General features: G+C 45.1%; 4 pseudogenes; 3 read left to right on the top strand and 1 right to left on the bottom strand.

The window, feature by feature from the left end:
* The first annotated feature begins 28 nt into the window (after positions 1 to 28).
* Positions 29 to 5,742, top strand: LOC117190864 (annotated as a pseudogene).
* On the top strand, positions 380 to 6,983 carry LOC117190867 (annotated as a pseudogene).
* A 215-nt stretch (positions 6,984 to 7,198) lies between these two features.
* LOC117190868 lies at positions 7,199 to 10,315 on the top strand (annotated as a pseudogene).
* A 1,147-nt stretch (positions 10,316 to 11,462) lies between these two features.
* LOC117190501 lies at positions 11,463 to 16,466 on the bottom strand (annotated as a pseudogene).
* Positions 16,467 to 21,015: the final 4,549 nt, after the last annotated feature.

Here is a 21,015-nt window from a genome sequence, read left to right as displayed (position 1 = left end):
TCACGTTACCGTATCCCGACCCGACTGTGAAAGAACCATACATACATTTGTTGGCTCATTTTAGAGCAATTTGTTTTGGGTGCCGAAAAAGTCCTTGCAAAGGTAAGGAGATTCTAAGTTTGAAGGCCAATAAATGCACTTTATGCATGCAAAGCAATAACTACATAACCCGTGCAGGACAACAGGGAAACGAACGACCGGTACAAAGAGGCAGCTGACTGGAACGGTAAGGGTTAAAGGCAGACGAGTTCACCCCTGCAGTGGGCAGTGGGCATCAGTGCGTCCGAAATATGAGTGCTGTTAAAAAGTGTAAGCCTATGGATACCACAGAGCTGCACGAGAACACCGAGAATATTGCTGCTTGCCTGAAAAACGCTGAGAGTGCCGCCGCCTTATTGATGGGCCGCAGTGCCTTTGCTGCCCAAAACATGAACTCATCGTCCACAAACGGCGAACGCCTGCCAAATTTCTCCAAGCTTGGTTCGAACCATGGCGAGATTCGATCGGCATCAACTACCTCAAACTTACTAATCGCACGGGGGCTATCCACAACAGCAAGCCTGGCGATGTCAAAAAGATAGTGATTAGGAACTTCAAAGGTGGGTGGTATTTCTAGTTATGACTATCCAACAAACTTATGTACTTATTGTATCCATAGATAAACCCACACTGCCCGATAACTATTCCGAGGACACGTATGTGAAGCTCGAGGAGGCCGTTATCGCCATACAACTGTCGAAGCCCATTAAATATTCACTGGAGGAGCTCTACCAGGCCGTTGTGAATATGTGCAGTCATAAAATGGACGCCCAGCTGTATACGAAGCTCAAGGAGCTGACCGAACAGCATGTGAAGCGCAATATCAAGCTGAAGGAGCTCACTGGGGGCAGCATGGACAAGCTGGTAAGTGGGCTGCAACGTCAAAATAAACATACGTTTAGACATTGGATCAACTTACAGGTGCTGCTGGAGAAAATTAACAACTGGTGGCTCTCGTTCTGCCAGCAGATGATCATGATACGCAGCATCTTCTTGTACATGGATCGCACCTATGTTTTACAAAACTCATTTATCCACTCAATATGAGACATGGGGCTGGACCTCTTTCGCATACACTTTGCTCAGAATAGCGTCGTCCAGAAGCGTACGGTCGATGGTCTCTTGACGCTGATTGAAAAAGAACGACAGGGCGCGTCTGTGGACCGCGGTCTGCTCAAGAATTTGGTACGGATGCTGTGCGATCTTCAGATCTACTCCAGTTCGTTCGAGGAGAAGTTCCTCGATGCCACCAATCAACTGTACAAGGCTGAGAGTCAACATATGATGCAGGACCTGGAGGTGCCCGGCTACCTGCAGCACGTTAGCATGCGTCTGGCCGAGGAACACGAGCGCTTGCTGCACTATCTAGACTCGAGCACAAAGTATGTGCATGTATTACTTCGGTGGCATAAAGCTAATGTTTGGATTCCCTCCCCTTAGGCATCCGCTTATATACAATGTAGAGAAGGAGCTGCTGGCCGAACACCTAACGGCCATACTGCAGAAGGGTCTGGACTCGTTGCTGGAGGACAACAGATGGGTCGAACTAACAATGCTATACGGTCTGCTTAGCCGTGTCAAAAACGGCACATCAGAGCTGTGCGGAAACTTTAACGGATACATTAAGGTTAGCTAAGGGTTCCTTCGTCCTTGCTTACACATTGCTTAATTATACCCGATACTCAAAATGAGTATTGGGGTATATTAGATTTGTGGTAAAAGTGGATGTGTGTAACGTCCAAAAGGAATCGTTTCCGACCCCATAAAGTATATATATTCTTGATCAGAATCAATAGCCGAGTCGATTGAGCCATGTCTGTCTGTCCGTCTGTCCGTCTGTCCGTCTCTCCGTCCGTCCGTCTGTCCGTCTGTCCGTCCCCTTCAGCGCCTAGTGCTCAAAGACTATAAGAGCGAGAGCAACGATGTTTTGGATCCAGACTTCTGTGATATGTCACTGCTACAAGAATATTTCAAAACTTTGCCCCACCCCCTTCCGCCCACACAAAGAGCGAAAATCTGTGGCATCCACAATTTTAAAGATACGAGAAAACTAAAAACGCAGAATCGTAGAAGATGACTATATCTTCTAGAGTGCAAAATCTGAACCAGATCGTATAATTATTATAGCCAGAATCAAGAAAACAATTTCATTTTTTCTCGCCCTGTCTCTCTCTAACACACACGTAGCATAGCCGGCTTTGCTTAGAGTAAAACATTAGCGCCTAGATCTCAGAGACTATAAAAGCTAGAGCAACCAAATTTGGTATCCACACTCCTAATATATCGGACCGAGACGAGTTTGTTTCAAAATTTCGCCACACCCCCTTCCGCCCCCGCAAAGGACGAAAATCTGGGGATATTCAAAAATCTCAGAGACTATTAAGGCTAGAGTAACCAAATTTGGTATCCGCACTCCTGTTAGATCTAACTATAAAACGTGTATCTCAAAATTTCGCGCCACCCCCTTCCGCCCACACAAAGGACGAAAATCTGTTGCATCCACAATATTGCACATTCGAGAAAACTAAAAACGCAGAATCATAGATAATGACCATATCTATCAGATTGCAAAGTCTGGATCAGATCAGATCATTTTTATAGCCAATAGGAACAAATCAATTTGCAGTGGCTACGCAGCGCCCGACGTCACGCTCAGACTGATTTTCTGTCTCTCTCGCACGCACTCTTTGTCGTGTCGTTTAATATTAGCGGCGTCTGCCGGAGGAGAGCCATACTGACTTAGTATCGGGTATAACCGTAGAGTTGCGGTGTCCGCAGCAACTCACAACGTTCCTCCTCTTTTATCTTTACGTACTATGCATGTATTTCAGAAAAAGGGACGCACCATTGTCATTGACCCGGAAAAGGATAAGAGCATGGTGCAGGATCTGCTTGAATTTAAAGATAAAATGGATTACATCGTCCGCAATTGCCTTGTACGCAATACAAAGTTCACGCATTCGTTGCGCGAGGCCTTTGAGTTCTTTATCAATCAGCGAGCCAATAAACCAGCAGAACTTATTGGTAGGTCACCATTTAATTGTTTTTCTTTCTTTGGTTTGTCCTGTAACTCCATATTCTTGTACTCCTTAGCAAAATACGTGGACATGAAGCTACGGTCTGGCAACAAGGGCACCACCGATGAAGAGCTTGAGAAGACATTGGACAATATCATGGTCCTGTTTCGCTTTATACACGGCAAGGATGTCTTTGAGGCTTTTTACAAGAAGGTTATTATTGCACACTTGCTTTCGCTTTTGCACTCTATAATCATCCATTATGTGTCCGTCTGTGCCTTCTCCAGGATCTGGCAAAGCGATTGCTTGTGGGCAAGTCGGCTTCCGTGGACTCGGAAAAGAGTATGCTGTCAAAACTGAAACAAGAATGTGGCGGAGGCTTCACGTCGAAGCTGGAGGGCATGTTCAAGGACATGGAACTGAGCCGCGACATCAATACAGCGTTCCGCGGTCACGCTCTCAGCAACAATCGCGATGTCCATAACCTGGATCTGTGCGTCAGTATACTGACAATGGGCTACTGGCCAACATATGCGCCCACGGAGGTCACAATGCCGCCACAGCTCATCAATCCACAGCAGATATTCAACAAGTTTTATTTGGAAAAGCATAGCGGACGAAAGTACAACGGAGGATGGCGACCAGTTTGATTTTAATAACGAGTTCACAAACAAATTGTTTAGAATCAAAATCAATCAGATACAGATGAAAGAGACGGTAGGTTTCACTATTTAAGCTACCCAAATAAACAGCAAACTAATGTACAAACCAGTACAACTACGTGTCATAACTTTTCTGGGGACGGCGAACAGAGAACACTGATTTGATTGTAACATCCATATTTATATTTACCATATGCATACATACTAAAAGTCCATTAAATATTTCGTGTGGTGTGTTTTTTTGCCTGTCCGGCGTTGATTAGAGCGCCAGCCAGCCGCATAACTATAATAATGATATGTAGCCTCTATGTAGTGCAGTGCCGTTGCTACAGATTCTTTTTGTAAGTTACCTTATCCATTTAATAAACTAAGCGTTTTATTTACAAATCAAGACCTTTGGCAGAGTATGCAGGTCACGTCACCGTATCCCGACCCGACTGTGAAAGAACCATACATACATTTGTTGGCTCATTTTAGAGCAATTTGTTTTGGGTGCCGAAAAAGTACTTGCAAAGGTAAGTAGATTCCAAGTTTGAAGGCCAATAAATGCACTTTATGCATGCAAAGCAATAACTACATAACCCGTGCAGGACAACAGGGAGACGACCGACCGGTACAAAGAGGCAGCTAACTGGAACGGTAAGGGTTAAAGGCAGACGAGTTCACCCCTGCAGTGGGCAGTGGGCATCAGTGAGTCCGAAATATGAGTGCTGCTAAAAAGTATAAGCCTATGGATACCACAGAGCTGCACGAGAACACCGAGAATATTGCTGCATGCCTGAAAAAGGCTGAGAGTGCCGCCGCCTTATTGATGGGCCGCAGTGCCTTTACTGCCCAAAAAATGAACTCATCGTCCACAAACGGCGAACGCCTGCCAAATTTCTCCAAGCTTGGTTCGAACCATGGCGAGATTCGATCGGCATCAACTACCTCAAACTTACTAATCGCACGGGGGCTATCCACAACAGCAAGCCTGGCGATGTCAAAAAGATAGTGATTAGGAACTTCAAAGGTGGGTGGTATTTCTAGTTATGACTATCCAACAAACTTATGTACTTATTGTATCCATAGATAAACCCACACTGCCCGATAACTATTCCGAGGACACGTATGTGAAGCTCGAGGAGGCCGTTATCGCCATACAACTGTCGAAGCCCATTAAATATTCACTGGAGGAGCTCTACCAGGCCGTTGTGAATATGTGCAGTCATAAAATGGACGCCCAGCTGTATACGAAGCTCAAGGAGCTGACCGAACAGCATGTGAAGCGCAATATCAAGCTGAAGGAGCTCACTGGGGGCAGCATGGACAAGCTGGTAAGTCGGCTGCAACGTCAAAATAAACATACGTTTAGACATTGGACCAACTTACAGGTGCTGCTGAAGAAAATCAACAACTGGTGGCTCTCGTTCTGCCAGCAGATGATCATGATACGCAGCATCTTCTTGTACATGGATCGCACCTATGTTTTACAAAACTCATTTATCCACACAATATGGGACATGGGGCTGGACCTCTTTCGCATACGAAGGTCTCTTGACGCTGATTGAAAAAGAACGACAGGGCGCGTCTGTGGACCGCGGTCTGCTCAAGAGTTTGGTACGGATGCTGTGCGATCTTCAGATCTACTCCAGTTCGTTCGAGGAGAAGTTCCTCGATGCCACCAATCAACTGTACAAGGCTGAGAGTCAACGTATGATGCAGGACCTGGAGGTGCCCGGCTACCTGAAGCACGTTAGCATGCGTCTGGCCGAGGAACACGAGCGCTTGCTGCACTCGAGCACAAAGTATGTGCATGTATTACTTCGATGGCATAAGGCTAATGTCCCCTTACGCTTATATACAATGTAGAGAAGGAGCTGCTGGCCGAACACCTAACGGCCATACTGCAGAAGGGTCTGGACTCGTTGCTGGAGGACAACAGATGGGTCGAACTAACAATGCTATACGGTCTGCTTAGCCGTGTCAAAAACGGCACATCAGAGCTGTGCGGAAACTTTAAAGGATACAGCGTTCCGCGGTCACGCTCTCAGCAACAATCGCGATGTCCATAACCTGGATCTGTGCGTCAGATTACTGACAATGGGCTACTGGCCAACATATGCGCCCACGGAGGTCACAATGCCGCCACAGCTCATCAATCCACAGCAGATATTCAACAAGTTTTATTTGGAAAAGCATAGCGGACGAAAGCTACAATGGCAGCCGACGCTGGGCAACTGCATGCTGCGTGCGCAGTTTGAGGCGGTAAGTGAAAAACGAACGCATTCGAATCTTTGTCCTCAACTGATCTTAATACCGTATTACGCAGGGTCCAAAAGAGCTTTTGGTTTCGCTGTTTCAGGCTCTGGTGCTGCTCTTGTTCAACGATAAGCCGGTGCTTAGCTACGAGGAGATATTAGCCGCAACCATGATCGAGGATGGAGAGTTGCGCCGAACACTCCAGTCGCTGGCCTGTGGAGGCGCCCGAGTCATAACGAAAACACCAAAAGGTCGATTGATCGAGGATGGCGACCAGTTTGATTTTAATAACGAGTTCAAACAAATTGTTTAGAATCAAAATCAATCAGATACAGATGAAAGAGACGGTAGGTTTCACTATTTAAGCTACCCAAATAAACAGCAAACTGATGTATTCCCCCCCCCCTCCCCACCCCCTCCCCACACCACACCATCCGATTAGAATGAAGAAAACAAGGCGACCGAGGAGCGTGTATTCCAGGACCGTCAATACCAGATAGATGCGGCCATTGTGCGCATCATGAAGATGCGTAAAACGTTAAGCCACAATCTACTCATCACCGAGCTGTTCAATCAGCTAACCTTCCCCGTCAAGGTGCGTTTACCAGTCTCGACTTTCGACTTAATTTGTATTCAAATTGAATGCCCCTTTTCTTCCCTTACAGCCCGCTGATTTAAAGTAACGCATTGAGTCGCTCATCGATCGAGACTACATGGAGCGCGACAAGGATAATCAGAACCAGTACAACTACGTGGCATAACTTTTCTGGGAACGGCGAACAGAGAACACTGATTTGATTGTAACATCCATATTTCTATTTACCATATGCATACATACTAAAAGTCCATTGAATATTTCGTGTGGTGTGTTTCTTTGCCTGTCCGGCGTTGATTAGAGCGCCAGCCAGCCGCATAACTATAATAATGATATGTAGCCTCTATGTAGTGCAGTGCCGTTGCTACAGATTCTTTTTGTAAGTTACCTTATCCATTCAATAAACTAAGCGTTTTATTTACAAATCAAGACCTTTGGCAGAGTATGCAGGTCACGTCACCGTATCCCGACCCGACTGTGAAAGAACCATACATACATTTGTTGGCTCATTTTAGAGCAATTTGTTTTGGGTGCCGAAAAAGTACTTGCAAAGGTAAGGAGATTCCAAGTTTGAAGGCCAATAAATGCATGCAAAGCAATAACTACATAACCCGTGCAGGACAACAGGGAGACGACCGACCGGTACAAAGAGGCAGCTAACTGGAACGGTAAGGGTTAAAGGCAGACGAGTTCACCCCTGCAGTGGGCAGTGGGCATCAGTGAGTCCGAAATATGAGTGCTGCTAAAAAGTATAAGCCTATGGATACCACAGAGCTGCACGAGAACACCGAGAATATTGCTGCATGCCTGAAAAAGGCTGAGAGTGCCGCCGCCTTATTGATGGGCCGCAGTGCCTTTGCTGCCCAAAACATGAACTCATCGTCCACAAACGGCGAACGCCTGCCAAATTTCTCCAAGCTTGGTTCGAACCATGGCGAGATTCGATCGGCATCAACTACCTCAAACTTACTTAATCGCACGGGGGCCATCCACAACAGCAAGCCTGGCGATGTCAAAAAGATTGTGATTAAGAACTTCAAAGGTGGGTGGTATTTCTAGTTATGACTATCCAACAAACTTATGTACTTATTGTATCCATAGATAAACCCACACTGCCCGATAACTATTCCGAGGACACGTATGTGAAGCTCGAGGAGGCCGTTATCGCCATACAACTGTCGAAGCCCATTAAATATTCACTGGAGGAGCTCTACCAGGCCGTTGTGAATATGTGCAGTCATAAAATGGACGCCCAGCTGTATACGAAGCTCAAGGAGCTGACAGAACAGCATGTGAAGCGCAATATCAAGCTGAAGGAGCTCACTGGGGGCAGCATGGACAAGCTGGTAAGTGGGCTGCAACGTCAAAATAAACATACGTTTAGACATTGGATCAACTTACAGGTGCTGCTGGAGAAAATTAACAACTGGTGGCTCTCGTTCTGCCAGCAGATGATCATGATACGCAGCATCTTCTTGTACATGGATCGCACCTATGTTTTACAAAACTCATTTATCCACTCAATATGGGACATGGGGCTGGACCTCTTTCGCATACGAAGGTCTCTTGACGCTGATTGAAAAAGAACGACAGGGCGCGTCTGTGGACCGCGGTCTGCTCAAGAGTTTGGTACGGATGCTGTGCGATCTTCAGATCTACTCCAGTTCGTTCGAGGAGAAGTTCCTCGATGCCACCAATCAACTGTACAAGGCTGAGAGTCAACGTATGATGCAGGACCTGGAGGTGCCCGGCTACCTGCAGCACGTTAGCATGCGTCTGGCCGAGGAACACGAGCGCTTGCTGCACTATCTAGACTCGAGCACAAAGTATGTGCATGTATTACTTCGATGGCATAAGGCTAATGTTTGGATTCCCTCCCCTTAGGCATCCGCTTATATACAATGTAGAGAAGGAGCTGCTGGCCGAAAACCTAACGGCCATACTGCAGAAGGGTCTGGACTCGTTGCTGGAGGACAACAGATGGGTCGAACTAACAATGCTATACGGTCTGCTTAGCCGTGTCAAAAACGGCACATCAGAGCTGTGCGGAAACTTTAACGGATACATTTAGGTTAGCTAAGGGTTCCTTCGTCCTTGCTTACACATTGCTTAATTTATCTTTACGTGCTATGCATGTACTTCAGAAAAAGGGACGCACCATTGTCATTGACCCGGAAAAGGATAAGAGCATGGTGCAGGATCTGCTTGAATTTAAAGTTAAAATGGATGACATTGTCCGCAATTGCTTTGCACGCAATGAAAAGTTCACGAATTCGTTGCGCGAGGCCTTTGAGTTCTTCATCAATCAGCGAGCCAATAAACCAGCAGAACTTATTGGTAGGTCACCATTTAATTTTTTTTCTTTCTTTGGTTTGTCCTGTAACTCCATATTCTTGTACTCCTTAGCAAAATACGTGGACATGAAGCTACGGTCTGGCAACAAGGGCACCACCGATGAAGAGCTTGAGAAGACATTGGACAATATCATGGTCCTGTTTCGCTTTATACACGGCAAGGATGTCTTTGAGGCTTTTTACAAGAAGGTTATTATTGCACACTTGCATTCGCTTTTGCACTCTATAATCATCCATTATGTGTCCGTCTGTGCCTTCTCCAGGATCTGGCAAAGCGATTGCTTGTGGGCAAGTCGGCTTCCGTGGACTCGGAAAAGAGTATGCTGTCAAAACTGAAACAAGAATGTGGCGGAGGCTTCACGTCGAAGCTGGAGGGCATGTTCAAGGACATGGAACTGAGCCGCGACATCAATACAGCGTTCCGCGGTCACGCTCTCAGCAACAATCGCGATGTCCATAACCTGGATCTGTGCGTCAGTATACTGACAATGGGCTACTGGCCAACATATGCGCCCACGGAGGTCACAATGCCGCCACAGCTCATCAATCCACAGCAGATATTCAACAAGTTTTATTTGGAAAAGCATAGCGGACGAAAGCTACAATGGCAGCCCACGCTGGGCAACTGCATGCTGCGTGCGCAGTTTGAGGCGGTAAGTGAAAAACGAACGCATTCGAATCTTGGTCCTCAACTGATCTTAATACCGTATTACGCAGGGTCCAAAAGAGCTTTTGGTTTCGCTGTTTCAGGCTCTGGTGCTGCTCTCGTTCAACGATAAGCCGGTGCTTAGCTACGAGGAGATATTGGCCGCAACCATGATCGAGGATGGAGAGTTGCGCCGAACACTCCAGTCGCTGGCCTGTGGAGGCGCCCGAGTCATAACGAAAACACCAAAAGGTCGAGAGATCGAGGATGGCGACCAGTTTGATTTTAATAATGAGTTCAAAAAAATTGTTTAAAATCAAAATCAATCAGATACAGATGAAAGAGACGGTAGGTTTCACTATTTAAGCTACCCAAATAAACAGCAAACTGATGTACAAACCAGTACAACTACGTGTCATAACTTTTCTGGGAACGGCGAACAGAGAACACTGATTTGATTGTAACATCCATATTTATATTTACCATATGCATACATACTAAAAGTCCATTGAATATTTCGTGTGGTGTGTTTCTTTGCCTGTCCGGCGTTGATTAGAGCGCCAGCCAGCCGCATAACTATAATAATGATATGTTGCCTCTATGTAGTGCAGTGCCGTTGCTACAGATTCTTTTTGTAAGTTACCTTATCCATTCAATAAACTAAGCGTTTTATTTACAAATCAAGACCTTTGGCAGAGTATGCAGGTCACGTCACCGTATCCCGACCCGACTGTGAAAGAACCATACATACATTTGTTGGATTCGACCGTCTTTTGTTATACCCGATACTCAAAATGAGTATTGGGGTATATTAGATTTGTGGTAAAAGTGGATGTGTGTAACGTCCAAAAGGAATCGTTTCCGACCCCATAAAGTATATATATTCTTGATCAGCATCAATAGCCGAGTCGATTGAGCCATGTCTGTCTGTCCGTCTGTCCGTCTGTCCGTCCGTCCGTCTGTCCGTCTGTCCGTCCCCTTCAGCGCCTAGTGCTCAAAGACTATAAGAGCGAGAGCAACGATGTTTTGAATCCAGACTTCTGTGATATGTCACTGCTACAAGAATATTTTAAAACTTTGCCCCGCCTACTTCCGCCCCCACAAAGGACGAAAATCTGTGGCATCCACAATTTCGACGATACGAGAAAACTAAAAACTACGCAGAATCGTAGAAGATGACTATATCTTCTAGAGTGCAAAATCTGAACCAGATCGTATAATTATTATAGCCAGAATCAAGAAAACAATTTCATTTTTTCTCGCCCTGTCTCTCTCTAACACACACGTAGCATAGCCGGCTTTGCTTAGAGTAAAACATTAGCGCCTAGATCTCAGAGACTATAAAAGCTAGAGCAACCAAATTTGGTATCCACACTCCTAATATATCGGACCGAGACGAGTTTGTTTCAAAATTTCGCCACACCCCCTTCCGCCCCCGCAAAGGACGAAAATCTGGGGATATTCAAAAATCTCAGAGACTATTAAGGCTAGAGTAACCAAATTTGGTATCCGCACTCCTGTTAGATCTTACTACAAAATGTGTATCTCAAAATTTCGCCCCACCCCCTTCCACCCACACAAAGGACGAAAATCTGTTGCATCCACAATATTGCACATTCGAGAAAACTAAAAGCGCAGAATCATAGATAATGACCATATCTATCAGATTGCTGAATCTGGATCAGATCAGATCATTTTTATAGCCAATAGGAACAAATCAATTTGCAGTGGCTACGCAGCGCCCGACGTCACGCTCAGACTGATTTTCTATCTCTCTCGCACGCACTCTTTGTCGAGTCGTTTAATATTAGCGGCGTCTGCCGGAGGAGAGCCATACTGACTTAGTATCGGGTATAACCGTAGAGTTGCGGTGTCCGCAGCAACTCACAACGTTCCCCCTCGTTTTTATTTACCATAAATAAAAAATTACGTGAAAACATCTATAATATAATGCACTGTGTGTTTCACTAGCTAATTAATATTGCAAGCATCTCTCGTCTCATTTTAGAGCAATTTGTTAGGCGTTCGTTCAGCAAATGAATCAAATATATACAAATAGGTAGAATATTATAGGCTACAATTAGATCAGATAGGGGTAGATAGAATATAATAGATTATATACAATTCAGAAATTCAGAATTCACATTCAGGTTCTCCCAGAAAAGGTCGTCCGGCGAGGGGGCGAACATCATCTCCCACTGGCGATAGGTGCCAGGCGTAAAGTGCGTGACTATGTTCTGCGCCTCCTGCACCGTCGACACAGTGAGAAAGGCAATGTCCAAGGGCTCGTTCATCGTGGAGGCACGCAAACGGGCCACGTCTCCGGATAATTTCCGCTCCTCGCGCTGATAGTACTCGTACGCATTCTCCTTTTTGCACGAGCACATGTCCGGCTTGGCCTGGCAAGATAGATATAACTGCAATAAATGTGTTCGGAGCAGAACCCAGCCGATTAGCTGCTTGCCAAATAGCACCTAATTCTTGGCCCTCAGCCGCTTATTTTGTTTGTTACTTACATATGTATGTCTATGTCACTCATTTGTTTGTTAAAGCTTTGCGCTTGCTTGCCCTGCTAAACGCTCTCTGCCAGCTCGCTCTTCGCTATCTCCGCTTTGCGTCTGCCTACCGACGTCGGCCGAGCGAAGCTGCGCTTAGCGATCGGAGCGGCAATGTAAAGGGCAGGCAAGCCACACTTGCAATTTGGATGTCACGCATTAAAGAACATATCATAATTTTATTTCTGCGCCGAGTTTTGTTTAATTCGAAATAATTAGTCGGCCGATTGGGGATAAAAAACATTATCTCCACATAAAATTTGGTGACCCCGACGTGATCTCTGAGTTGCAGTGTCAATTAATAATCATTCGCGATCGACATTCGTTAGCCCTAGCAAATTTTCGGCGGTTAAGCACAATTCGGTGCTAAAACACACTTACATACACCTACATACACGCATTGCTGGCTATTAATTTCTCTGTCGCGACAATTCGGTCAGTGCAGTGCGGTAGGCAGTGCAGCGAACTCACTAATACACACAAGCGGAGTACAAAGCGGAATCGGACAGCTCGCACAGCCGCACAGCTAAAGGCATTAGCTGTAATCCCTTTGCTTTCGGTTCCCACGTTTATACGTATACAGGGTGTCTTTTTCGGTCGTGCTGAGTGACTCTTTTAAAACCTCAACATGGCAGCACCTGAGCCTACCAATGTCGCGAACGCAGCAATGCCGAGTGATGTAGATTTCTACAAGCACAAGGCCGAGTCCATCGCGCGCCAACTAAAGGCCATGGATCGCTTTCTTACCAAGGAAGAGCTTGCCGAGTTAGATGAGGCAGAACTTCAAGCTCGCTTAGAGCAAATCGAGCGAATGAATGCGGATTTCGATGCCGCTCAAACGAGCCTTGAAAGGCTGGATTTCCTGCAGTTAGCCCATGATGCCCGGCTGGACTTTTCGAATGTTTATGTCAAGGTTAGGTCCAGACTGACGCGGGAGTTGATGGCTGCTCGCACGGTAAATGTTGCCAATTCAACGGCTCGAAATACTCTCGAGGGGAATTCGTGGTTTTTTCCCTATAATAGTATAGGCCGTTCTCGAATGCCCGAGTTGCAGCTTCCGCGATTCGGTGGGAACTACATGGATTGGCCAGAATTCCACTCGATGTTCTCGACAATGGTGCACAAAGACCATCGTATACCAATCATCGAAAAATTCCAATATCTTCGTGGATGTCTAAATGGTGCTGCGCTGGATACGATTCGTTCCTTGGAACTTTCTGAGGAGAATTACGACAAGGCGTTGAATTTACTAATGTTGCGATTCGATAATAAACTGTTACATTTTCAGGCACACGTCAAGGCTATTTTCGGGCTGCAAGGGGTGGAGAAGGGCTCGGCTATCGGCTTGCGCGCGCTCAGCGACAAAATCAATTCGCACTTGCGTGCACTTCAGACCTTGGCGACCCCGCAGGAGATATCCGCTGGGTTGCTGATCTTCATCATAGGCACGAAACTGGACCACAAAACAAAGGAGAAATGGGAAGAGAACTTGCCGACGTCAGGATTGCCTCGGTGGTCAAGCATGGCCTCATTTCAGGAAGCGAGATGTCGGATGCTGGAGAATTTGGGATCAGCCATGGCAACAAGTCCTAGTCAACAGGTGGGAGAAGACAAACCTGTCACCCTTATCTCCTCCAGTAACGACCATCCTAACCCCATATGTAACCATTGCAATTCCTCCGAGCATTACATATCTAGATGTCAGGCATTCCTGAATCTCTCTGCGTTTGAACGATACAAAGAAGCAAAGAAGAGCCGCTTGTGTTTGAACTGCCTCAACAAAGGCCATGAATTGCAGAGGTGCAGGTCAGGACTTTGCAGGCATTGCCAGGCCAAACATCACACGCTACTCCACAGTCCATCGGAAACTGGTGCTTCATCTTCCTCTTCACCGGCCGAGGAATCGATCCAGCAAGAGGCCGCGACTGTGCTTCTAGCAAGCGGGTGTTCCAGCCCTCCCCCTCGATCCAGAAATCTCAGCCTAGCCAGAATGTGTTGCTACCTACTGCCCTCGTCCATGTAACAGATCGTTATGGAGCACTTATCCCATGTCGTGCCATTTTGGATTCTGCATCACAGGCAAACTTTGTAACATCTAGACTTGCTGATCAGTTGCAGTTGGATCATCGCTCGTCTTATGTTCACATCTCTGGAATCGGAGATTCCAATCTACCTTCGAGCAAGTCTGTACATATAGTTGTACAATCCCAGGACGCAAGCTATCGAGCTTCCTTCGCTGCAATTGTCACCAACTCAATTACGGAAATGCAGCCTAACTTCGGCGTAGACGCAAAGGATTGGCCAATGCCGAATAATCTAAAACTAGCTGATCCTAATTTCTCCAAGCCCCAACGTATCGATCTGTTGATAGGTTCTGGTTTATTCTTCGATTTAATGTGCGTCGGACAGATTCGACTATCAGCCCAATTGCCAACATTGCAGGAGACAAAACTTGGTTGGATAGTATCAGGAAGCATTGATAGCTCGGAGAATAAGCGTGCAGCTTTAGCCGCTTTTGAAAATTCCTCGTGCATCTCTATTGACGATTTTCGACCCACAACGCTGGAGTACCAAAACTTAGAGCAGCAATGCAGGAAGCAGCTGCTCGAGTGCCAGGTGCAAGTGGAAAAACTGCGATCGGAGAATCAGGAACTGCAGCGCGAACTTTTCCATATATTAAAAACCTACATATCCACGCTAAATGAAATTCAACTTTCAACAATTTCTACATTGCCAAATTTCCTGCCATTCTATACAATTACAGAGGTTCCCGATGATCAAGACGTAATCACGACAAGCCGCCTTCGTAAAGAAGCGCCGATTGCTGCGTTCGACGATCATCCCAGCGTAGCCGCCAGCTGCGCCCAAGCAAGCATCTTCAAGAGGGCCGTTGGAAAAATAGCGGTTCTGCCCCTTCAGGATGGATCTGTTGAAAGCCTTTGCCTTCCAACGGGGGGTGAATGTTCGGAGCAGAACACAGCCGATTAGCTGCTTGCCAAATAGCACCTAATTCTTGGCCCTCAGCCGCTTATTTTGTTTGTTACTTATGTCTATGTCACTCATTTGTTTGTTAAAGCTTTGCGCTTGCTTGCCCTGCTAAACGCTCTCTGCCAGCTCGCTCTTCGCTATCTCCGCTTTGCGTCTGCCTACCGACGTCGGCCGAGCGAAGCTGCGCTTAGCGATCGGAGCGGCAATGTAAAGGGCAGGCAAGCCACACTTGCAATTTGGATGTCACGCATTAAAGAACATATCGTAATTTTATTTCTGCGCCGAGTTTTGTTTAATTCGAAATAATTAGTCGGCCGATTGGGGATAAAAAACATTATCTCCACAAAATGATTATAAGCTGTATAAATCCTTTTACCACTAAAGTGTCCCGGTTCCGATGGTGTTCACAATATACGCGGGCATCGTGTATCCGCTCGTACTCGGCGTTCCGCACATACAGACGGGAAATGTTGTACGCAATGCTGACACTCTCGATGGTCACATCTGGAAACAGCTCCTGCATGTAGTTCCGCACAACTGTCTTGTTGCGATCGCTGGACTAGATGTTCGATATCATGATTGTCCTCGTTGCGGCCTTTTTGAACGCATTGCGCCCGGACGCACGCCGCATGATGCGAACCACCAGCGGAATGTACAGGATGGTAATGATTGTGTGCACCCAGAGCCAAGGAGACTCCGGCGACAGGTTGGCCATAGTTGTCCGGCCAAAGGCATTCACATCGTACGGCGTATCCTTGGGTCCGTTCAGAAAATTGACGGGCAAAATTATGGCCAGAGAGATGAGGGTCACGATAGCCATGACGGCCATCAAATGCTGCTGGAAAGACAAGTAGTGCACTGCATCGGGACCCGTATGCAGCAAGATTGTCTCCTTCCTCAGCTTAAACGTGATCCAAATCCAGCCAAAGAGGCCCTGCTCGGGTTGCACTGGCGACAGGGGAGTGGAGTCGCCGCTGTTTTGGGAGTTGACACTTGGTCGCGGGGTCGCCTGCGTGGATGTGCCTGGCTGGGGCTCAACCATGCTGGTCGCTCGCGAATAGAATATCTCGGTCCAGCGTTTCTTGCTGCCATTGCTGTTCACCAGCGCCAAGCGGCCAAAGTCGCTCGCCTGATGCCGCAGCGTTGTGAACAGCAGAATGAGCAGAATCCAGAAAATTGTATTCAGTATCAGGGTCTCTGGTATCCCATTGTAGGCGCTCGTGAAGAAAGACGTGCGGTTACCCACTTGAGAGCAGTAGGATTGGTTACCGGAATCCGACATTGTAATTCGTGCAATGACTGAGCTTACTGAAACACAAAGAAAGTCACAATTAATAGAGTTTCCAGAAGCGATAAAGCCGTGTCGTGCAAGAATCTAAGCTCCAGAGCGGCGATAAGAATACACTTGTGGCAGATGCGCGGCAATTCCCCTCATAAATGGCACTTTCCGTTGCCGATGCATCGTACGTCTTGAGAGGTCTTTTCTGGGGCTGCTGCTGCTGCACAGATTTATCCTTTCAGGTCAGTGTGTCAAAGTAGCCAAAGTCCATAAAATGATGATGTTTTACAGCTGCTGTACTCAAAATTGTACCTTCCAAACAGACAGCCAATCAAGGTAAAGTATCTTTTTAGGAATATAAACGGATAAACTCAAAAACAAACACACACTCTTATAAGTCAAACAACGAAGTTCTCATGCATTTTGGAGTTTTCAAAATGAGATAATCATTTAAAAATGTTTTTTTGGCACAGGGCAGGGGCGGGCGGGAATTGAGAGATAGCTAGACAAGAGGAAGGGGTGATGGGGTGGTTCGGGCAGGCAGGCAACGTATAGTTCGGTTTGTCTGTCTGGTACGTCTACCACCTTCTCTTTTTAGCGTTTTGTTTTGTTACTCGGCGGCATGAATCATCGACATTTCATTTTCGCCTTGGCCAGACGGCACATGAACGAATACAATTTGGAAACACTGCACAAGTTGTTGCTTTATTACATATATAATTATTTGTAATAGTTAACAGCAGGGCAACTAGTGTTGCGTGTGTGTGTGTTTTTTTTTGTTATCCACTTTCTTTGGCTTATTTTATGGCTTTCCCCCGATTACGAATATAGGTTATATGGGTTTCTGCCACGCTGGCATTCTTGCATACCTTGTCCTCTGAAAATAATTCTTCGTTGTTGTTGGTCACTTTATTGAATTATACATCAACAAAATAAACAGATTGCAGTAGCAGGGTCGTAAAAATTGTCTGGCACTCCAGTATTGTTGCTCTCTCGCTCTTTCACCATTTGAAGATGTGCATTTTGTTAATTTCGTACTATCACTAACCATACAGTATATATGTAGATGTGCCAGTTCATACAACGAAAGCGTCACACACTGGCTAGCGCGTTCAGTACCCCAGAGTGACGTCATCATGAGAGAGAGAGCGCAGAGAGAACGTGTTTGCATTTGTTAGTACACACGCAATATGTTTCGACAAAAATATGTGATTGTATGCTTTTTCAGATTTTTTGAACTCTCTCAGGTCTGGTTCTGTTTTGCCACCAGCATGTTTTAGTGTATGGGTGCACATGCATTCTCACGTACTTTGCGTGTGTGTGTTTAGTATTATTGGCCGCTAGAACTGAAATTTGAGTTTGGTTCTTGTTTTGGGTCTTTTGATGGACTGACCTACCGCCACAAAATAAATGAAGAATGGGCAGGGGGTGGTGGTATGGTACACTAGGGCGCGGGAAATGAAATAAAAGCTGTTATTTGTTTGACTTATACCACAAAATATAAAATATTACAATAATATAATTACACATTTATTTCCTTATTTTAAACAGGTTTATTATAAATTATAAAAATTATGCAAACGCCGTCGGTTCTCGACTTTTTTGTTTATTATAACTAAAGCAATGATGTATCTACATATGTATATAATATAAGAAAATATATATAGTGACATATCTATAGTCCATGCTCCGCATACCCTTGTCTATGTCTATTACCCTGCACCCACAATACTATAAACAATACGACACCCTCAGCTTCGAACCCTCATAAACAATCTCACGCTCGAAATGGACCACGCGCAGCCGATTGCAGGCAATGTAAACAAACACCCTAAACTGGAAGTTGAACATAAAACAATAGATGCCGCCCTAGAATCCAGCCGCACTAGAATCCAGCCGCACCAGAATCACGCCACTCTTCAGAGATCAACTACGAATCGATTCTCAAGAATCACACCATCCTAGCTGACCAATCAGAGGCCCTATTCTCAGCCACCCCCAAGTAATGCAACACCGATCATACGCAGCGGAAGCCTTTCATCAAAAGCCGCCTTTCCCACAAATCCATCGAGTCACGTACTCCATCTCCGAAGCCGAAGTCGAAGCCAACGCCTCCGAATCCAAATCCGAATCCCAAACCGAACATCATAATATAAATAGTCTGCATCTAAGAAGCCAACTCAGTTCTGTTCAAGACAAACGTCAATCGCGACACCGTCGGAGAATTCAACCAAAGTTAATTCCGTTCAAGACTTCAGACCTCAGTCATCGTCGGGGAAATAACTAATCAATGTACGCTAAAGTTTAAGTGAAGAATAAAACCTTTTTTAAAACGTAAACTGAAGTGTCGCATATTTAATTGGCGCAGCCGGTAGGATCTCAGTTAAAAGTGAATCCCTTTTTTTAAGACGATCAATTGGCGTAGTGACAGTTACAGTGCGTAATAACCTACAGTGATCAGAGGAAAAGTAACGCTAATACTAAAGAGATCCGCCAAAGAATCTACACACGAAACTCAATTAATATTAGAAAAAATAAATAAATAAAAAGAAATCAACATGCCGCTAACAGAAATACACCTGAACCAAGCCTTGAAGTCAATCAGGCAAATTCCACCATACGACGGATGCCAAGAACGCCTAAGCTCGTTCATAAGTAGGATCGAGTACATCTCCGAATTGTACTCAACAGAAGACATCCGGCAACAAAGCATCATGTACGGAGCCACTGAGGGTCAACTGTGCGGACGAGCACAACTTTTATCACAAAGCCTTCAACCCAACACCTGGACCGATCTAAAAGCAGCCCAAATCAGCAAATTCAACAACCACACTCCATACGAGACGCTGCTACAACAATTACACGACACCAAATTCAATGGGAATATTCGTAAGTTCGTAGAAGAACTAGAAATTAAGTCAAATGTTATAGTAAGTAAACTAAATCTGGAGACTAGCCCAGAAAATAAGATAATCTTTAAAAACGCTCTGGCAAATGCCACCAGACATACCATAGAAGATGCTCTACCCAATAAACTATTCATCATTTTAGCAAAAAAAGACATTTCTACTATGGCTAATCTAGAAAAATCAGCTCAAGAGTTAGGAATCTACGAAAATTTCGTAACTGATAACAAGAATCACGAACATTCAAGAAACGGAAATAACAATCGTAGGAATGTTGGAACTTATTACCCTCGCTATAGTAGTAACGATTATAACAATCAAAACCCAAGTACTTCCAGAAATAATCTTGGATCGAATCGAAATAATTCAGGAAATAATGCCGTAAATAATAAAGGGTTATTTAACGAACTTAGAAATTCCTTAAACCAGGGCAGAGTCCAGAATCCCACAAACTATCAAATCAATCAGACACAGGCAGGTAGCAGTGCCAAAGCCAAAGCCAAAGCGGACAAATGAAAATGGATGTAAATATTCAGCAGAGTGCCTCGGAAGAAATCGAGGAAGACCATATATAGAAATAATCGTAAATAATAAAAAATTAAGAGGTATCGCGGACTCGGGATCGTCAATAAATATAATAAAAGAAAACTATACAGATTCCAAAGTCGATAGCGACAACCTCACCGTCCATACCATCAATGGACCCGTCCGTCTGACTCAGAGCATTACACGCGATGCAACCAAAACTGTCCGACAAAACAAAAATTTTATATTCATAATTTTTCTGAAAATTATGACATACTCTTAGGCAGAGAATATTTGATGGCCAGCAAAGCCGTCATCGATTACCGAAATGAAACGGTAACGTTAGGGGAAATGTCATACCCAATCATCCAAAGTGGAGAAGCAATTGCCGTCGGCAAGACCGCACACAAAGGTGTTAAGCCATCTTCAAAGGAAGATATATCTACACCTAAGTGCCTTGACCCATCTCCTGAAGGAGAGCAATACTTCGCTTCCGCATTAGAGAATGAATTAAGGGAATGCAACCAGCTAAGGTTGGAACATTTAAATGACGAAGAAAAGGAGAAACTAAAGAAAGTTCTCTATGAATTTAAGGACGTGCAGTATAAAGAAGGTGACATTTTGACCTTCACTAGTACTATAAAGCACGAAATAAAAACCCATCACGAAGATCCTGTATATCGTCGATCATATAAATATGCTCAAATACACGATCAAGAAGTGACACAACAAATCAAAGATATGATTAGACAGGGAATCATTCGTAAGTCGAACTCTCCCTATTGTGCACCCATCGCTATGATACCAAAGAAAATAGATGCTACAGGAAAGCAGAAATATCGTATGGTAGTAGATTATAGAAGTCTAAACGAGGTGACAATAAAGGATAAATTTCCTACACCCAGAATGAACGAAATACTAGATAAACTAGGTAGGTGCCAATATTTCACAACAATCGATTTAGCTAAGGGATTCCATCAAAAACAGCTTTCTCCACGAAGCATGGTCATTACGAGTTCACTCGTATGCCCTTTGGGCTAACCACTGCCCCCGCTACCTTCCAAAGATGTATGAACAATCTGCTAGAAGAGTTAATCTTCAAAGATTGCCTCGTATACTTAGACGACATCATTATATTTTCCACTTCATTGGAAGAACACCTGTTGTCACTAAGGAGAGTATTTGGAAAGTTGAGGGACGCCAACTTA

Source organism: Drosophila miranda (assembly GCF_003369915.1).
Source record: "Drosophila miranda strain MSH22 chromosome Y unlocalized genomic scaffold, D.miranda_PacBio2.1 Contig_Y1_pilon, whole genome shotgun sequence".
Lineage (NCBI taxonomy): Eukaryota > Metazoa > Arthropoda > Insecta > Diptera > Drosophilidae > Drosophila > Drosophila miranda.
This window is presented reverse-complemented; position numbering and strand designations above follow the sequence as displayed.